The 20,818-nt window shown below is 45.0% G+C and overlaps 1 protein-coding gene across 1 annotated transcript in view; it reads right to left on the bottom strand.

Moving 5' to 3' along the window:
• Positions 1 to 19,197, bottom strand: part of mical3a (microtubule associated monooxygenase, calponin and LIM domain containing 3a) — a 104,899-nt gene extending 85,702 nt beyond the window's left edge. Inside the window, exon 1 of the mRNA XM_080002382.1 lies at positions 19,014 to 19,197. The gene's annotated coding sequence lies outside the window, so the exon portion shown is untranslated. The remainder of the gene's footprint in view (positions 1 to 19,013) is intronic.
• Between the last annotated feature and the right edge of the window lie 1,621 nt (positions 19,198 to 20,818).

Genomic DNA, 20,818 nt, shown 5'->3' with positions numbered 1-20,818 from the left:
TCACAAGCCGGAACCTTCGACCCTGACCTCCGGCAGAGCCTTGGCATCCGGGACCAGTATGGCTGTCCTTGCGATGGCTATAAGGGGAAATAACTCAATGTCTACATTTACTTTACTCTTAGAGTAAATGCTTGGGCAGCAAAGGGTTCCAATGGATAACATTTATTCTTAATCACATTTTGTTCTTTTTTTATTTGACAGCATTTGATATGTCGCTGACGTGGAGAAAGGCATGCATACACACTGTACGTCTTTAAATGCACTATTTTTACACACACACACACACACACACACACACACACACACACACACACACACACACACACACACACACACACACACAATGTACAATATCTCAGTAAGCGGTCAACTTTCAATTATAATAAATCAAATAAAGCTGTGCGCAGCAATACGAGTGTGCTTTGATTCTCAGTTCTGGTGTGTTTTGTGACTGAAGCAGTTCATTTATTCCAGCCCAGTGACAGTGTAATGTGTACGGTGTAAAGGTGTTTGCGGCTGTAGGTGGGTTTCCTACGCTGCAACAGCAGTTATCATTCTGAAGTAGGGCTGCGTGATTATGGCTAAAATAAATCACAATTATTTTAATCAATATCGTGATCACAAAAAACACTAAAAGAATGAAAATATTTCAAAACACATACACATACGCGTTCCCTTGTTACCAGTAATTATATATATATTACATATTATAGTTCAGGGATTTGTATACATCAATATCTCTGGAATGTCTATAAATTCTGACACTGATATTATTGGGTTTTTATTCTAACTTACTCTGGTGTGTTTTAGTTGTCCTCAGAAGCATATATATTTATGATTTATAATGTTTAATACGCTGCGCTTTGTTTAATCCAAGTGAATTCTGGTAATACTTTCACAATTTTTTTTTAAACATAATAAAGGTTAATAGTAGTAAAATAATACCTGTCACTTTGTAACTTAGTATAGTTAAGAGTTAGTATCTTATATTCCTTTAGTGAAAGTCCAATCGCAACTATATCTGCAGGTTGCACAGATTATTCACTTTGTCACACATGGATAATTACGATCAGACGAAAAACAAGGATAAATTGCACTCGTCTGAAAGTCCATCAGCAAGCAGGCCAATTGGATCCCACAAGGCCGTCTGCCAGAGCCGACAACGATCCGCGGTGAGCCCGGTGTCCTGGCTATCTCCTCCAGTGTATTCAATGATGCAGAAGTTGAGATAGTGATAGTGATTGTTGATCACAAACTCCATCCACAATACGGAACTGATCTGGATAAAACCGGAACAAGGCCATGTTGGAACTGCCCCGAATACACATCTTATTCAGATTGTCTGTGGGGTCGTCGGATCCATGACATCCATGAAGTTCTGACATCAGTCACATCTCCACATGCCGCCATCTTGGTGAGGACCCGGTTGTTGACCAATCACTAGACTGCAATGCTATAATGGGACCTGTGCGAGCCGTCATTTGGGCGGCATGTGTTGTGGCAATAATAAAAACAATTTTTACCCTTTTTTTTTAGTTTATTACTAAATTATTCCACAATAATGGACTGATCTGGATCAAACTTGGACGACAGCATGTCGGGACCACCCCAAATACACATTCTATTCATCTTGTCTGTGAGTGCGCGGATGCATGAGATCCATAGACTACTGACATCAGTTTTTCATTAACAATAAATGGACAATGGGGCTGGACCCCTGATAGGGTTAAACTGCAAAAATCCCTGCTGCAAATCCTAGATGCTAAAGTTGTTGACATTGAGTTGAGGTCTGAAATAAAAATCTAACCCCATACATCTGTAATACAGTATGTAATAATAAATTTATTACACAAATGCACATTAATGCACACATTTGATGTTCATAAATAATGTACTAAAAAATTCCATCATCTGTAATGCAGACGCTAAGTCGAAGCTTCTAAGTCTACTGTTTGAGACTAACCTCTTAAAAGTGTAATCTGATCTTAATAAGCTCCACATGAAATAAAGTCATGTCAGATACACAAAGATGGAGAAGGTAAATTATATTGAATTATTTGAAATTAGACGGGTTACACACTAAAATAAAATTACACTTATCAATGACCTCATTTGTTTTATTGTTCTCGGCCGGGTATTTTATTTTATTTTTTTGTAATGGACTTACACCATAGTTTGGCGAGCATTACCGTCCCTCAATCTCGTTAATTACTTTTGAAGATATTTAAGCTCTTCCTGTGTCCTGGGTGTGGTTATGTAATAGCAGCTTGGTACGCTTTGCGCCAGGAATAAAAAAAAATTAAAAAAAAGTTTTCTAAGTGTTTCTAAAGTATTTTCCAGGCGTCGCTTCTGCTGCAGAGCTATTGACTCTGACATCTTGGCCTTGACTTAACCCAGACGTTGAATTGTGACCTGCGCCACTGCCAAGTTGTCCCACTTTCCCTATTTCTATCACTCCCATTCAAATCTTTTCCCCTCTTTTTTTTCCTTTCTGTCCCACATCATCATCATCATCATCATCATCATCATCATCATCATCATCATCTCCCTGCTTTCCTTGGGATTTATGGCATGAGAAACATATGTTTACAACCCTAACCCTAAAACAAAGAATTTAGGATATAACCTAAAATTAAAAACGGAAAAATCTAAATGTTGCCGTTAAAAATACATAGACATATAAGTGAAGATATCCTAAAAAATAAAAATAGAAACATTTTAATATACTGTAAAAAATATAAACAAATAATAAACAAAAAAAAAAATAATAATAATAATAATAAAATAAAAAATACAATATATATATAAATAACTAAGTGAATATACATACAGATGTACATAGTTAGTAAAGCTAACCTAAAACAAAAATAGAAAAATGTAGATATTGCAATAAAAAAATAATGTAGACATAAATATAGACATATGTAAATACAACAATCTCTCTATCTCTGTCCTTCTCTAAGTTACTAAGACAATGTGACATTCCCAAAATCCTGACCGGGCTGTTCTCCAGCCAGCGTGTGCTCACTGTAATCAGTTATGCTGAGGGAGCACAACCCTGCGTGAAGATATTTCATTACCGCCTCGAGACAATTAGACGATGCAGAACTCAAACAGCGAGCTTCCAAATGGATGCTGTGATAAAACCTCCCCCACAAAATCTTGAGTTGTCCCTAGTCACAAGCAAACATTTAACATGTCATTTTCATATTATCTAAGCTGAATTTATGTTCTCGGTTCCGAATGCTTGACCTCGGAACTCGACCTTGATTTTAATCTGGAAGACACGATCCAGCCTGCGCTGTTGATTTTAACAGCAGAGATCATCAAGCGGCCCCATTGCGACTTCGCATTTTAATTACATGACATATCAACTAATATCGCCTTGGGAATTCCTCTACGCGCTGAGGTCATGGTTTCAGTCCATGTTTGAACTTGATACATGGCGGCCATGATGGCAGTGTTCAGCATCACTGAGCCCAAGGACAGAAACCAATGCTGTTCTCACTCGACGTCACAGGTCGCGGGGATGCTCAGGTACGCAGAGAGAGAGACGCACACGCACACCGCGCACACACACACACAGACACACACACAGACACACATACACACACACACACACACACACAGTTAACAAACGCACTGATACCAGCACTTTCACACCCAGACCCACACTTCAAACACATATCCTTTCCTTCTTCTCTAGAATTTCAGTCAGAATCTGTTTAAATGCCCAGGTACATTTCTATAAACAAGGAATTTGTAACACTTGGTGCATTGCTGGTCAGACAAATAGTCTGGGAAAAAAATGCCAAATATACAAAACCAACCAAAGAAATATTTACATATATAAAATGACCAAATATACGAAAAAAAAAAAGCCCAAAAAACAGCCAAATTTCCAAGAAATGCCCCAAAACTAAAAACACAAACAGAGGAAAAGCTATATTTCCAAAAAGTAGCCAAATTAAAAAAACAAGCAAAGAAAATAGCAAGATTTCCAGAAATGCCCCAAAAAAGCCAAATATACAAAAATGGCCACATTTCTAAAAATATACAAATCATAGGATAAAGTTGAAGCAAGAATCATCCTGTATATTACATTAATCATCTTGTTTCATCTCCAAGCAGGGAAACCGGCTAATATACAGTTAGTGCGATTGCGGTGCCTTTACACAATATTTCAGCCAAGAGAAGTAGTGCAACTTATCTCTTCCCCCGTACCCACCGTTATCCTCGTGACCTAGAGACAAAAGTGCTCGAAAATCCTTGGGTCTAAATGAGGCTTTGATCTCATTTATGCCGAATAAAGGGCTTTATCACTCCCTGTAGTGTAGTCCCTGGGGGAATGTTTTTTTTTCTCCGGCAAGTCCTTTCTCTAGTGGTTCTCCAGCCTAGCCATCCACCGTCTGACCCCATGGTCAGGATTTACTCTCCCAGAGTCAATATCACAACAAGACCTGGAGGGAAGCTGCTGAGGGAGAAGAATCATCATGAAATCTGGCCTTGGAGCGGATACGACTGAAGAGTCTCTCTTTGCGAAAGACACGACCAAACCATCATCTTCAAGGTAAAAGTGTAGTTATATTGTCGGTACTCATTTGTGCTGGCGATCTCATGACTGAAAAACATTATTCTACCTCCTAGGATTTGCTTAGGACACGAATCAGATGCACAGACCGAACCATAACAACAACCTCCAATGAGCCATCATTGGACTGGTTGTGTTGGACAGGCTGAATGAAAAGCCCTGGATGAGGCTGTCAGGGAAATATCCCGATGTGAGTTCTTACAGTTGATGACCATTATTGGTGCCCAACCTTATTGCTTCTCTCACTGAACACTGAGTCTTAAGGCTCTATTATAATCCAAAATGGACACAGGCGTGGTTCTGCACATAAATGTAATATCAATAGTTTCATTCCATAAGGAAACGGAGCGCCCTGGAGACGCACAGCGGAGCACAGGTCACGGGCACCCAAGGACACGTTCCTCATGAATAGGCAAATCTTACCCAGACAATCCACTACCTCCATGCCCAGTCACGCCTGAAAAAAACCCCTAACCCCTGATGAAAAGGGCGTCATGGGGCATCAAGGGGCAGGTGCTCGGGGACCCTCAGCCCCCACCCCCCTCCTCTGCACGTGTCTGTTCCACACAGGTGCACTGAAAATCTAAATTTACCGCAGGCGTCCATGTTTTGCCGAACAATAGAATAAAATATAGTCGCTGTCGCCCGCAAGTGGAGAAAACCTGCTTGGAATTAACCGGTTTCCGAAAAACTCTGTGAAAAACTCTGTGAAAATACAGACCACCAAACACAGTTAGTTTCTCGTTGCTGAGCAACGAGCAACTAACTGTGTTTGGTGGTCTGTATTTTTCGGAAACTGGTTAATGCCGAGCAGGTTTTTCCCCACTTCTGAGTGACAGCGAATGTATTTTATTCTAATGTTCGGCAAAAAAACACAGAAGGTTAATGTTACGTGAAGTGATTGTCAGCTTATTTTCTGGCAAACTCGTTTTTTATTCCGTTCTGTCTGTATAGTGTTTCACAAACCTGCCAAAGCACATCACCAATGCATGCGCAGTTTGCGGGTGCATACAGTCCCCTCGGTCACAAAATCTAGGAGGTACGGGAACGTGACCAGTGGATCAAATTTACGTCACGCGGACCCTCGTGGCTACGCGGGTGCGGAAGGTACGGTATATTAGGCCCTTACACAGTTTTGGGGACATCTCTAAATCGTAATGTTTTTTCAAAACCCAACTTCATAGCCTTTGTGAGAATTAAATGCAAAAAGAAGAAAAAAGGTTGAGATACATATGATGTCCATAGACCTTTTTGGCTTCTAGGCTTTTTAATGACCAAAAAGAGGCATCGTAGCTGAATCTCACATGCCATGCTCTATGCTATAGCAATAAAACTGCATTGGGTTCAAATGATTTCGGGGCAACTGTGCTGACAGCCGCAGAGTGAGGTCATGAAGAAGACAAGTGTAAAACCCTACACATGTCCTCTCTTCCTTCATCTCCCTTTCTCCTTCACACCAACGCACTCCCACACACAATCCTCCCTCCGCCCACCGCTCCAAACTCTCACACTTCTCCTTCTCCTTTATCCGGGCAGATCTGCGCTCCGGCTGTCGAGAGAGAGAAGGTCAAACGCGCGACTATGGTCTGCAGCTGTTCAAATATTGTGACATGTGATCTGAGGCTGGCACAAAGAGCACTTTTCAACCGGAGCCCGTACACAAAGCCCGGGGAGGACGGGGGAGCTCATCCCGGAGGCCTGACCCCACCTTGCACACACACACACACACACTAATATGCACACAGCCAAACACAAGGACAGACACATATTTGCACACACTTAAACACACACAACACTTGGGACCAATCACAAACTTGTAATGTTTATACACACACACATACACACACACACACACACACACACACACACACACACACACACACACACACACACACACACACACGCACACATATGCATACACTAAAATACTGATAGGCACACATCAACTCACACACACACACACACAAACACACACACACAAGCAAAATAAGAAAGTTAAAACAAAACAAAATAAGTTCAAATAAATAATAACAATAACAATAACAATAAAGAAAAGGTGCAATCAGTAATATTCTAAGTTGCACAAATAGACCGTGATAGAGCGGTGGAGGTTTGCAAACGTTGTTGACCAAAGCCAGTCAGTCCACTGATACCCTTGACGGCTGCTGAGTTTTCAGGTCCTCAAGACTAGCAATCTGGCCCGGACTTTCTATTTAGGAGGAATTGTCCCTCACACCCAGAGCTGTCAATCTCTGCTCAAGCCCCGCCTCTGAAGTACGGTCCTTTTATGCCCGAACTTTCATTTTAGTTTGTTAAAGCATGGACGAACACTCACACAAGGCTAGGAAGCCTCGCGGAGGAGGAACTTCATTCTTGGCAATGTTGGTGTAGTCTCTGTGGCTTCCTTTAGAGGCGCTTTTCCTCGCCCATCGTCCGATGTTGCTGATCGCGCCTTTTAAAAGCTGCAACCTCCAATAACGTTTTTCAAAGTTTTCACAAGATGCCCCCTACTTTGGGGCATGCGGTGGATTCTCACCGCGATGCTTGGGGAATATACTGTATAAACACATTGACATTTCACACACCCAGTGAGAGCCAGCTACTGTCATCATTAAACCTCCTACCATGGCGTAAAACAAACACGTCAGTCACAAGCATTCTCCACATAATACCATGTGTTGAATAAACATCACATGGAGAGCGGCTCCGACAGCAAGCCCTAACAAAGGGCGAAGGAGTCGGTGAATTCCTTATCTTGCGACCCGACAGAAGCGCTTTTGTTTCGGCCGCCTGATCCCTCGCGCACCCACTCTCTGACGGGACGTTGGTGGCTCGTGCGCGCCATCCATCCCACTGGCGACCGGCGCTGTCAGATCCCGAGCCTCCCCGCCATCCATCTTTTTTTTTTTTACACAGGCACAGGGAAAGGACAGGCCTCCATCTCTAAGCTCTCCTGACACCTCTGCAGGCTCCCGCGTTAAGCCCTCGACCTTCGCACCTCCAGCTGATACTGTACCGGGTCTTAGAGGATTAGAGGAGGACTAACGTGGAGGCCGGTTAAACTAGACCGCTTTCCTAGAGAACGGAAGAAGGACAAAATGGTATCTCATCTGGACGAGATGCTGGAGAAAAGGCCTAGAATGACTCCAAGTCACGCACCACAGAGGTTCATTCAATAAACGGCTTGGAACCAACGCCCTGCTTTCGGCGCTCATTAAGTCAAAGTGGGCGATGAGTGTATAATTGCCATTGAGAGTTCTTGGGTTGTAAGGGAACATTGAGAGTCATTTGCGTGCCAAGAATTCTCCTGATCACAATCAGCCCTTGGGGTTGGAGCCTTTATTCAGGACTAATGGCACACTCACAAACAGTCCATTCACCGTTCACACGGATTGTTCATAGCTCCAAAGCTTCATCTGAATCGGCGTCAACGGTGTTGAAAAGTAAAATCGACATTGTTTGCCGCGGAATACGTTGGGGCTTGCAATATGGTTTTGTTTTCAGGAAGTTCAGAGGTCACGTTTCCAAAGAGTTACGAAACACAATGAGCTCCTGCTGCAAGCGCCATTGCAGCCAAATGTATCTAATTGGAAAAAATGAAAAGCAGACTTGTTGGGAATGCAGCTTTTCCAATTACAGCAAACGAGGACAGAACATCACATCAGGGTTCAGCTTTCCTGATGATCCCAGAGTGGAGCTATGACCTCACACCCAAGCAGCCTTGCGCTGAATGTGTCACGTCCACTTTTTATCTCAGCCCACGGAGCTTCTACAGCAGGGGCGACACCACAAAATTACTACGAAATTATACATAGCATTTAATCTGCAGGGGCCTCTCCCACACAAAATACTCGCCAAGGAAATCCACGAGAAACAAATACATTTCCTGCGAAATGGCCCGATGAGAATCCATAGAAGGAATTTGTGAACCACAGAACGATGGAGCATCTTGAGCTGGCCTCCAGAAGAGGGAAGGTCCTTTGGAGCTGTTCACACGGATAACATTATCTATGGATCATGGATCTCAGGTGTTTGCTTGCTGTCCCGAAAGTAGTTCTGTGAAACCTTTTGTTGTGACACGTGTTGGATAAACAAACCTCAAGAACCATTCCAACGAGAGACGAGGAAGTATTTGGAAAACCTAACGCCTCATGTGCCTCACCAAACTGTTATAAAACATATTCTCATGAATCATTCTCAAATCAACAGTTTTGTTCTCCGGGATGTGATGATTGGTGTCTATTGAATATTGAGTGATGGGTTTCAAGAAGTAAAGTCTCGATATATATGACTGCGTTCAACCTGCAGAGCGGAGAGTTTGGACTCGGTCGGGCAGCAAAGCCAGAATCATAGAGTCTGGCGGAGTATTCTAAAGCAAACAGTGGGATGGAAAAGTTTAAACAGGCTGTGATCTCTACAAAGAGCTGTGTAATGTGAATTTATTCTCAGACTCCTGTGGTTTTCCAAGGTTCCAGTTCGTATAAATATATAGGTCTACAAATGCTATTAGTTTGAACTGGATTTACTCCATTTTGACATACAGGGGACGTTTCTCTCCAACACTGTTTGTGTGTGAATGAGCAATTACATGTCTCTGCACGTGCACACGGTAATTTATGTTTCAAATACCTCTCAAAAAATACCTCTCTTAAAAACACAAGACAAGTTTTTCCGACAACTACATATGCAGTTTTCTATGGCTCGCTGCCACACATTTTTACAAATAACTGATTTTATTACCAAAAGCTCGAATTCTAAGCTCTTGCTCAAATGTTGACAATTAAAAAAAAAATAAAAATAAAAAGGACAGTAATAGTTCAATCTGACTGGCCCCTCACAAGTCTATTGGACCAGCTCTCCATTATTGGTGTTGGTGAGAGCCGGCTTTATTTATCACTGGTTGCCATGGTGTTCAAAGTTTTTAACGTTTTCAAACCATGCAAAGACAATAGTGCCTAGCTGAGGATTTGAAGCAGCTGATGACAGATTCCACAAACACCAGTGTAACTTCAATTGCTGCTGACAATGCTGGCTTTGAAAACAGGCTGCTGGATACCATTGTCTCGGAATCAGAAAAGGGTTTAAAGCGGAAACGAGGGAGAAGTGTTTTGCCATTTTTGTCTCAATTCCTTTTGGTCGCCAATAGATTGCGATATTTAGTAATCTTATCGATACTAGAACATGAATTGAACCCAAGAGGAAGATTTGACGAAACGCTATATTTTTTTTAAAGAAAAGATAAATCAGACTTTGAATCTAAATTTGGAATGGAATGGAATTAAATGAAGTGGATTTTGTATGTAAATCTAAATAAAGTCAAAATGAACACTCTGTGCCTGCAGATGAGTTGGCACTTGGCAGTGTTCAGAGCGTGTGTGTGTGCGTGTGTGTCTGATTCATGTTTGGCTTGCTGCCTTTGAGTGACTTCACCACTGATCTGTGAACTCACATGTTGTTCCGTCTCCTTTTCCCCTTTCTGGTCAGCAAAGCACCACCTTGCTTATCACTGCTGCATTCAAACCCCCTTAAGAAATCAAAATCGAATTCAGTACAAAAGCATTTCATGTTTAAGCCTGTAGAGTGTTTTCGCTCAAACAAGAGGGCAAGTTCACACAGCGTGAAAGAAAACCCTTTTGTCATACTCACGATGTCTTTGTGCACCAGTAGCCACGTCTATTTACCGAGTAGGATCTCTATTGGAAAAGCCTCCACATCAAAACTTTTGTTTGGGTGGTCACCTGTTGCCATGGTGTTGCAAATTCCTAGTTTTCAGGTTGTAGGGAAAGTGAGTGGGAAGTGAAGTGAAATTGACTCAACTTGTCCTTTATCTAATCGTACCGTTCTCCTCCGAGGCCTCATTGTCAGACAGCTGGATTTAAAGTGCAGGGACATAATTATCACCCGTGTGTCATGTGTACAATCTGGACGTCACCCAAAAGAACAACACTCGTCTCCAGCAGGGGAAAGTCAAGCCGAACCTTTCATTTCCTCCTCCAGAGAGGGTGTGGAGCGGCGGGTTGGGCTACTCCGAGGCCCAGAGTCAGCCCTGTTTGCGGTGCGATTTAACACGTCGCCATGGTCACCATTCAGCCTCAGACAGTGGCCCTGTCAGCGGCTCATCTCATCTGCGTGAGGCTGTTATTTGGGGGGGGGGGGGGGGGGTGACTGCTGATGTCTAGCTACTGCGTAATTTATCATTCCCTGTCTCTTCTTCTAACTCATCGCTGATCTTCAGACTAGAAAGAGCTGCCTGGGACGGACGGACAGACGGACGGACAAACTGACAAGTAACCACCTGAACCTTTAAGCCACCAAGCATCAAGCCCAAAAAGCATCAGTGCTCCCTGGAGTCCTGCACTTTGATGAGTGATCTAGTCGAGATGTCATCACAGAGAATAAAGGCAATTAGAGAGGTGCACCATACAGTTTGTATCTCCTCCATTCTGATCAGATTTCTGAAGTGAACCCATTCCATCTTTTTCATCGCTGACCGCGGGGCAACTATCCATGTGGATAAAACAAGCTCCGGCCGCGCCCATGCTAACCGCCGCCAGCCGACAGGACAATGTACCAGTTACATCACACGCATGTGAATTATGGAAATGGCATGATAACTGCTCAACAAAATCTTGCTGTTGTCCTCCCCGTGGGGCTGTGATTATGCCTGCTCCTGAACAATGTGCTCTTGGCTGTGTGTGCTGTGGCACGGTGGCGCAGTACATTGCACTGTTGCCTCACAGCAAGAAGGTCCTGGGTTCAAATGGGGCGCTGTTGGCACCATGCTCCAGCGGGTTATCTCCCAAATAGGAGCCTTTCTGTGTGGAGTTTGCATGTTCCCCCCGTGCTCACATAGGGTTTCCTCCATCTACCATCAGTAAGGACCCCCACCAAAAACATGCACACATCACCATCGTCTGACCAGAGATGGACACTTGTTACCAGGTCCCCGGACGCGTCCACGAAGACTGCCCACTGCTCCTGGCTGCCCCCCCCCCGGAGGAAGGACAATCCAAGATGGGAAAAATGCAGAGGCCTCATTTCACTGGCCACCACCCAAAAACCGTGTGTGTGTGTGTGTGTGTGTGTGTGTGTGTGTGTGTGTGTGTGTGTGTGTGTGTGTGTGTGTGTGTGTGTGTGTGTGTGTGTTGTAGTGACAAATCTTGATTCTTCCAAGTCGAAACTACATGAGTGCTCAGCAGGAATCCCAAAGCCAAGTCGGTCCAGCCAGCTCAGTCATCCAGTCATCCCAACCTCCTTTAATCCAGTTGACAATAAAGATAAATAAATGCCTCCTGTACAGTCCATGTTCCCTAAAAACCACAGGTCTTGACACTCACCACACTGGACTCCACACAGTGGTCAGGTGGTCCACATTGACACTCGAAACAACCGCCTAGAAATAGAAACACTTATAGCATAGAGGGATGGTCCATTATGCAACATATATAAGGGAGAATGATTCATTGTTTCCTTTAAGTACCTCCAATTATCATTGATATTTGAATCAAATATGAGATTAAAGGGCTTCATATACTGTATGCGTAGGTGTTCATGAATCACACTCGGTGTCTTGCATTCCCAGAACACCCTGTCTATTTTACCACAGCCTTTCATTAGAAAAAACCACAGGGGGTGGCATTCATTTAGAAGTGAGCGATATCATAATCATTGTATGTAAATGATAATGTCACCATTTCAAGGCACCGCCGCTCAAATCTCCTTGAGAAAACCTTTAGAAATTATGTTCTGATGATGTGAGCAAACTCACAATTCATAATTATGCTGGGGGTGAGCGTTTTGGTACATTGTTATGAACTTTAGGCAGCTTAAATGTGGAGACGACTTGTTTTATCTTTGCATAATGAGTAATTACATTCATCACATCACGTCACAGTCACAGTCAAACATTTTTCCCTTCCTTTCTCTTCAAAATGTGATCCCACTTTTTTTAGATCATCAGCAAATGTGTGTTGCTGACAGTGTGTTTGCTTGAAGACCGACTATGTGCTTATTGGGCAATTCTTATCCAGATCCCAGGTTGTTGTTTTTTGCTTTGTATGAGACGCAATTATAATTTATTGTGATCAAACTGAATTTGTACCGTGCTATAAATACTTTGTTCTCAGGTCTCTTGTTCTCAGAGGTTTTAATCTCACTGATGCGGAATGATGAACTTACAGTAAGCTATACAGTATATACTTTATCTGTCAGACTTGTTGAGCCTCACTGAGTTTTTGTGTTGGCATGAGGAACCCCTTATAGGGTTGTGGGGTGACACTGGTTGTTGTGTAACTGACGTCCCATCTGCCCGACAGATGATCCCTGTGGGACTGGGGAAGAGTCTTGGGGAGACAGCTGCACCAGAAAGCTTGGATCAGTCCAGCGTGGGCAAACGATGCACTCTGTGTGAGTCTGTATATATGTCAAATATATATATATATATATCACACACACGTGCGCACACACATATGCTGTATCTACTTTTTTGTCTATTTGTGTATGTCAGAAATGTATACACACCCACACCTGCCACAGTCTATTGACTCGCTCCCGCTCCTCTATCCCGCCTGTATCTGCTCTTTAAGTGTCTTGCTGGCACTTCCGGTCGCCCGTCCCTGCGGCTCCTAAGCCTCTGACCTTTAGCCTTTTCACTCTCCGCTGACCTACTTCACGGGCCTACAAACCCGCAGGACCGCTCAGCGTCACAGAGACGTCAGCAGGTAAACACAAACACACAGCTAGAGACGCGGTAGAGGCGCTGGTGTGCCCTGCAGCCATTGCTTTCGACCATTCCGTGATTGGCTACACCTGAAAGGCCTTAGAGTGACGCCGAGGCACGAGAGGGCAGTGGGCAACACATCCGACATGACGCGCTATAAAATTGGAAACATCTTTCTCCCAAATACCACACAGAAAATACCACAGTTGTGATCCTGAACTACAACAGATGTTTCTCTTGAGCTTGGCGAAGGACCTGAAATAGAAGTGCAGTGCAATCCTGCGTGAAACATGCAGTCATCATCACATTAGGTAAGTCATGAGTTCAACCTGGGTCAACCGTCTAACGCAGTGTCAGGCGTCTGTAGGGATGGGGCTGATATTTTCCCCCTTTCTTTGTTTTCAGACCCTTTGTAGGATTAGACTCGTTACATAAGCTGGTCAGTTAGCACTAGTTCTCCCCTGGCGCTGAGGGGACCACTCCAGGTTTACGCTCGAGGATTTTCCTCCCTGAGGTTCTTGTGATCTGTTCTGTCCATACTGTCTCTGATTGACATCAAGTCTACCGGATGTTCCTGTTGACCTGCCTACTCCGACACCCTGGATACTTCTGCTGCTATTACTGTGACCAGCTTCCTGATTGGAACCGAACTGGCTTCTTGCAAACCTACTACTTTCTGCAGACCAGCCATCACAATCCCTGTCCACCAGTACAACCAGAACTGTTTTAGTAGAGATGGCACCTTAGTTTCTGGCAAGTGGGTATTCACTTCACTGACTTTTGATGTCCCTCATTATTTCTTTATCACTTTCCAGTGGATAATTTGTCATTTCGCTCTTCTTCTGTCTATTTTTCTGGTTTCATTGTGGATTGAGTGTCATTGGTCGCCTGGCCATCCTGGAAGATTGATCCTTCTTACGTTGCCTCTTTCCTCTGAGTAAGATTATTAGAAGATAATTTTTCCTACTGAGCCTTTGGGAGTTTTCCTGATGTCTTAGGGTTGTGGGGTTCCAGGCCCACATTCAAAAGCTCCTTTGAATGTGGGCATGGAAAGCCCTTTGAGACTGTGTGTGATAAGAGGCTACACAATGCACTTGAGTTGATTTTACTTCACCTACCGTAGGCAACATACCAAACAAAGGTCCGAGCGTTTTTGTCTCCTTAAAGGATATATTGTAATTTAAAATCGTTTTGAAAAAAAAAAGGAAATAAAAAAAAGAAAAACCCCTCCCTTTTCCATTTTCTACAATGGATGGAATAACAAATGCTTATTGCCCCACTCGCGCCTTTAAGCATCTATACTTAACCTTATTTGCACTTGGTGTGAAGCTGTAGCACATTTGCATAAAGACCTTTTCCCCTTCATCATCACCCTGACAACTAAGTGTCAATTCCCTTCTGGAGATTCCTGGGAGTGCTCATATGCCATTCAGTCCTGCCAACGCTCATGTACAACGTGGCTGGCTCCTGTCAAATAAAACTCTTACCAGGGTTAAAGCGATTTATGTGAATTGTTGAATGGAGGATGTCTGTCCTGAACAAATACTACAGCTAAACAAAGTTTAATAGATGGGACTAAAATAAACATTAAGGATTACAACTCAATATTTCTATATATCATATTTTACACTTTTTTCAAAAACCTGCATGAAAACCTATACAGGCTGAGGAGTGACAACGACTGTCAGTATTGTGGCCCAATAGAGCCAATAGAGCGTTTTGCTCCAGTGCGAGCAGCGTGGCTGTTAACTCCGCTGAGGTGGTCTGGACCACAGCTCTGTCTGTGGTTGGCTGAGAAACCTTGGCTTTGCAAATTTCTGCATGACTTCCAGACGACAGAAAATCTCATGCCCCAAACTCAAATTCAAAAAAAACCCCCAAAAAAACCCACACTAGTACAATGCAGAGCAATGCAGAGTGCAGACGGGCTATCAGCCCAACAAAGAAGACGGATGATCCGTGGCAGAAAACAAAGGGTAGAAGCTGGCGCTCTACTCAACCGCAGAAGTCTCATTTTAAAAGATAGGTTTGCCATTTTTCCACCCAGGCCTTGTTAAAAAGTTGCTTCCCATCATTTATAACTGTTCGTAGCACAACCTGAACTCTTTACTGTTGAAAAACCTATCGCTGTACTGCAGCTTCTCACTTTGCTTAAATGCAATCAACGTGCACAAGACCCTAAGCCTTAACAAAAAGTATTTTATAAAACGGGAAATCCATTTTAAAGTCAACACATGTTTTGGATAACGGTAACACATTTGATGAACATTAACATTAGCTACAGCAGGTTGCCAGTAGGGAGTGTCACAAGTAGCTGTAGTTGTAGCCGTTTGTAGTCGCGTCTCTCGCCAAAAGAGTCTCGGTTATACCGAGAATAGAAAACGGTTACAAACTGTGCATTTGAGCCGCATGAATAATTCAGGCTCTATTGGCCTTGTCTGGGCTCTTCCCATTTTCGAAAACATTTACTCCATCGGTCTGAACGTAAGCGCTGTGAGTTCAGTGAGGTCGTGCTAGGAACGAGTTATAAACGATGGGAACCGACCTTCTAAACAGGCCCGGACTGAAAAGACAGTGAACCTATCCCGAAAGATGTCCCCGGGGGGTACATGAGCGCTCGGGGAAAGCAGATAAACAGACTGACAGTGAACCGAGAGAAAGGAGTGACAGCGTTCACTTGTGCTGCTGTCTTCTGCCGTGCCTCCGCACCGTGGGTCTGTGCGTTGCACTGATGCCTGCTGACAAGGTTTGCTGAACTCCAGCCCTCAGCTCAGGAGGAATACCGGATCCACACCAGCGATAAATTGTTGGACTGGATGGAATTCTCGCGCACCGTGTACTGACCCAAGCTAAACCGGCGCGCGGTCTGCACTTTCTCATTGTTTGAATATAATGAGAGTTGACCGAGTTCCTCAGTTTTCTATAACTGCGGAGTGCTGCGGCCGCTGCTTTTGTTTATAATGTATATAACTATGTTGTGGCGGTGGGAAGAAAAGAAGATGACGACAGAGGAAAAAAGAAAAACAAAAGGGAGACAGAGAGAGGGGGGGGGGGGGGGGGGGAGGGAAACCAAGGGGACACTGACGGATCTTTTCACTGTCTTATGAAAGATGGCCAGAAATGATCAAAGAAAAGCTGAACAAAATACTGTCTTCTCCAACTTTCCAGTGAAGACTTCCCAAGGATACGAGCTCAGTAGATTCTGAATTATTCATGTGGTACTGTTTAATCATGCCCTCAACAGGAACAGGGTAACAATCTTATATCCATATAAACAAGTCTTATACCTTTACAACAAAGCAGAAAATTGGCCAAGGGCTTTTTTAATTCCGGGCATGGTGTCATCTTAAATAATTAACCACATGTTTAATGTGTGATCCATGTAAAGAGCTCTCTGATGGGAAACTGGTGCCCCTTCATGTTATTGTACAGGTTACAGGAGTACAGTATTGATCTGTTTTACAAGAAACAGTCTGGCCCATCACAACGCCCCCCTCCCACAGTGGCCATCTGCTCTGCACTGCAAAGTCATTAGAGAAACAATGGCTTAACGGGATTATCTATACTGGTTATCATCTGGACATTAAGTGGGCAGAACGGGAAGATGGAAAGCTCCCCAAATCGTAAAATGAATCTGTGTGTTTGAGGCACTATATGGGAGTCGCCATCGATGGTCTCCTCTGGTCTCGCTCTCTCTCGCTCTCTTTCCTTCTGTCTCTCCACGAATGCCATCTCTCTTTATTCTTACGACCACAGCTTGATGACGGAGTGTCTCCGTGGACATAATAGACAATGCAGAGACAATGCACGTAAGGAAACGCTTGCTGCATCGCTGCTTCTGTGCGGGACATCTCCTTCACGAGTTGCTGGATGATCAGCAGTTCTGATGCAGGACTTGCTTCCGCAATGGCTCAAGCACGCCTCCCCCCTCTCTGTGAAGGGCTGGTGCCAGAGAGAGGGACTGGGTCTGCCCGTAGAAATTAAGGCTGGACAGAGGCTCAGCGGCGCAACTGGAGTACGGCTCTGAGTCGCTGAGGTTGGAGATGGGATGGGGTTGATGGGGGCAGCTCGGATGAATGACAGCCATTCACCCTCCGCTGTGAGCATCACATGAGAGTTGCCTCCTCTTCACCACAGCACAGCACAGCACAGCACAGCACAGCACAGCACAATACCGTACAATATCGCAGTCTGTCCTCCTACAGTAGCTCATAGTGGACATAAATGCTACTCCGACAGAAAGAGTGAGGGAGCGATAAAACAGAGATGGAGCGAGAGGAAAAAGGAGGGAAGTGCTGCGGCATGACCTTGAGTACGGTGGTCTCGATCGACCAAAACAGAAGTTTGCAGTCGGGGGGAACGAGGGCGTAGCAGGACACAATCCGACAATATGATTACAGCGACTATATTTCAAAGAGATAGCGCTGATGCGAGTCATGCAAAGGGAGGTACAACCGCCGCCGTCCTCTAGCAGCAACTACAACAACAACAACGACCAATGTGTATTTGTGTGTACTGGTGTGAACCCCACAGCAGCATATTCCCCCCGCGTCCTTTCCGTCTGCGCCCGCCAATTACCAATCGGCTCGGATTAGCTTCTAAATCAACCTCTCATAACCACCCCCTCTTCCCTCCGCCTCCATCCCTCCTCCCTCCTCTGCCGCTGCCTCCCCGACGCCAGCGTCAGCCTGAGAAATGAGCAAACGGCCCAAATACGGAGCAGATGGGGGGGGGGGGGGGGTTACAGCTGCAGTGACGTCACAGCTGGAAGTGGCTTCAGGAGAATGAGAGAACGACGAAGGGAGAAGAGGAGAAACCGGGTTGGAAGGGAATTATCTCCCACCTTCTGACAGAGTTCTTCCGCATGGATGGTGCTGCCGACACTGTGTGTGTGTGTGTGTGTGTGTGTGTGTATGTGCGCGTGTGTGTGTCCCTACAGCGTTACCACACTCCACGCCTGCTGCCATGGTCACCTTCACAGCTGGGGGTGGGTATTTGTAGGTGTTCACCGTCCAAAGTCACAACTTTGGCTCAGCTAGTAAAACCCTAAAAACCCAAAACCAAAACAGTTGCACGCCGCGACAGCGTGTTAGGATTGAACCCCCGCCCGGATGCAGCAGAGCGGCGAGCTGCAGAGCCTCTACCTTGCTGCCATCGATTCGTAGGAGCAGCAGCGGCATTGAGGCTGTTGCATAATGAAACAGCCACGCCGCTGGTAAACAACATCCTTTCTACGCCGACACCAACTCTGTTTACCGCAGTGGACGCCATAATTGTGCGCAAGCTGATAGACGGCAGACTCATTCATCACTGGCCGTCTGGTAACCAAAGGAATGTCAGATGTTTGACAAGCCCTTGTGCAACAAACCTACAGCACTGCATCAGACTACTGTGCACAAACAAGCCCACACACACACACACACACACAAACACACACAGTCGTAACCAACAGTGTTGCGAGATACAGGAATGCATGCTAAGTCAGTTGACGGACACACCTGTACCGCGTCCAGAGATCCATAACTTCCTGAAGTGTGACTGATTATAGCCATTGCAATGCTTGAATACACACACACACACACACACGCGTGCACGCACGCACGCACGCACACACACACACACACACACACACACACACACAGCAACAAGAACAACCAGCCGGTAAAGCGACACATGAGATTTGCAAGCCCGGACTGTACTCACAAAGCTGTTCTCAGTGAAAAGGCAGCTATCTCCTTTCACCCCCCACCCCCTCCGTCTGTCTGGTATGATTTTCTGCTTGAGGATTTTCTCACACTTCTTCTTAACTTGGTTTTCCTCCCCGCCCCGCTCTTCCACCAGAGGCAAAGCCGGATTGGGAGCGGTGGAAAGCAGGGAAAAGGTCTGCAGTGCTGAAACCCCTGTCAGTGAAGCGAACGCCTGTCTCTGTCCTGCTGCTCCCTCTCTCTCTCTTTCTCTCTCACTCCCTCTCTCGCTCTCCCTCCCTTCTCTCTGTTTCTCTCCTCCCTCCCTCCCTCCCTCCCTCGCTCACTCCCTCTCTCGCTCTCCCTCCCTTCTCTCTGTTTCTCTCCTCCCTCCCTCCCTCGCTCGCTCGCTCCCTCGCTCAGAGTTTTGTTCATTCCAAGGTCAGTGGACATAACAGCCTGGTGGAGTTGAAGCTCCTCCCTCAGTGAAAGATCGCTTTGGGCTTTCTCAAGCTTTGGGCTTTCTCCACCATTCATACCCCACCTCCCTCCCTCCGTCCTCCCCTTCCTCTCCTTCTTCCTTTTCCCTCCGTTTTCCTCACCCCTCCCTCCGACCCCGCCACACATGACCAGGACAACCGGCATGGTAATTGCCGTCATGATCCAGATTAACTCTTGGGTGTGCTGGGGTTGAACCCGCTGGACTGACCTGGGCCAGACCTGGATGACACACAGACGGGGATTAGAGGACGGAGGGGTCGAGGTGGGGTGGGGTAGGGTGGGGTGGGGTGAGTAGGTCCACACCCAACAAAGGCTAGGGGAAGGGGCCGGACCGGACAGGAGATAAGAGAGATTTTGGATGGAGGCCAAAAACATACAGAGAACCCACTATCTCCAACAGCAGATAAGGTCCAGAGGAGAGGGAGACGATCCGCTCATCTCCACTCGTGGGTTCTAATACCGCTGAGGTTCTCACGGAGCAAACTGAACACATAAAAATCAAGTGTGTGGATTAAAGCCGTGGGCTTACACGACAGATTGGAACGTCCGGAATATTAAAAGATGTTCCCTTGCCTGACACCTCCCTTTTTTTTTTTTTTTTCTGCAGAACTGACCCGATCTGCTCATATTTCCGACCAATCTACCGGTCACCCCCGACTGACCAGCATGTCCGGATTATTCAGAATTCAATCCATGGCCGTGTAATCCTCAAGCCACGGGAGAGCAGGACATGGGGAAGTGGCAGAGAGAGCAGACGTAAAGAGCTTAGGGAGAGGCAGAAGATCGTAGAGAGAGAGAGAGAGAAAGAAAACACAAAAGTATTAACAACGACTTAGAGATGTCACATCACAGCATCACGCTAATGGCCAACCATTATTTCTCCAAATGATCTTTGATTGATTTTATAAATCCCATTTTTTAATTCTAGGTCTTTGGCCGAGTTTTGGCCGAGTTCTCAAAACTCTTTAGAGGAGTGCTCTTAAGTTTATTTGTATTATTTAACGGGAAAAACAGTAATTGCTGGCAAAATTCAGCTTCTCAGGCCCAAGTGAAAGGAGAGTGCCACCACGTGTGGAAGTGTCTCATTACAACCTGCTCAAAATGACTGTAATCTGGTGTTTTCCGGCAATCAGAAAGTAATTCTATTTAAAATCAAGTATTTAAAGTGCGCACAGTGGAAACCAGTGCTCTATCCATGCCCATGATTTTCACTTGATGTTCGATATTCCTGCTGATGAAGTGGAGATTATGGTCAAAGGTTTAACACAGAAAAAGATTATACTGCGGGTATGAACAATTTTGAGTCATTTTTTAATTAAGTAC

The sequence above is a fragment of the Zeus faber genome, assembly GCF_960531495.2.
Source record: "Zeus faber genome assembly, chromosome: 6".
Classification (NCBI taxonomy): Eukaryota; Metazoa; Chordata; class Actinopteri; order Zeiformes; family Zeidae; genus Zeus; species Zeus faber.
Note: the sequence above shows the minus strand (reverse complement) of the source record. Positions and strands in the feature narration are given on the sequence as shown.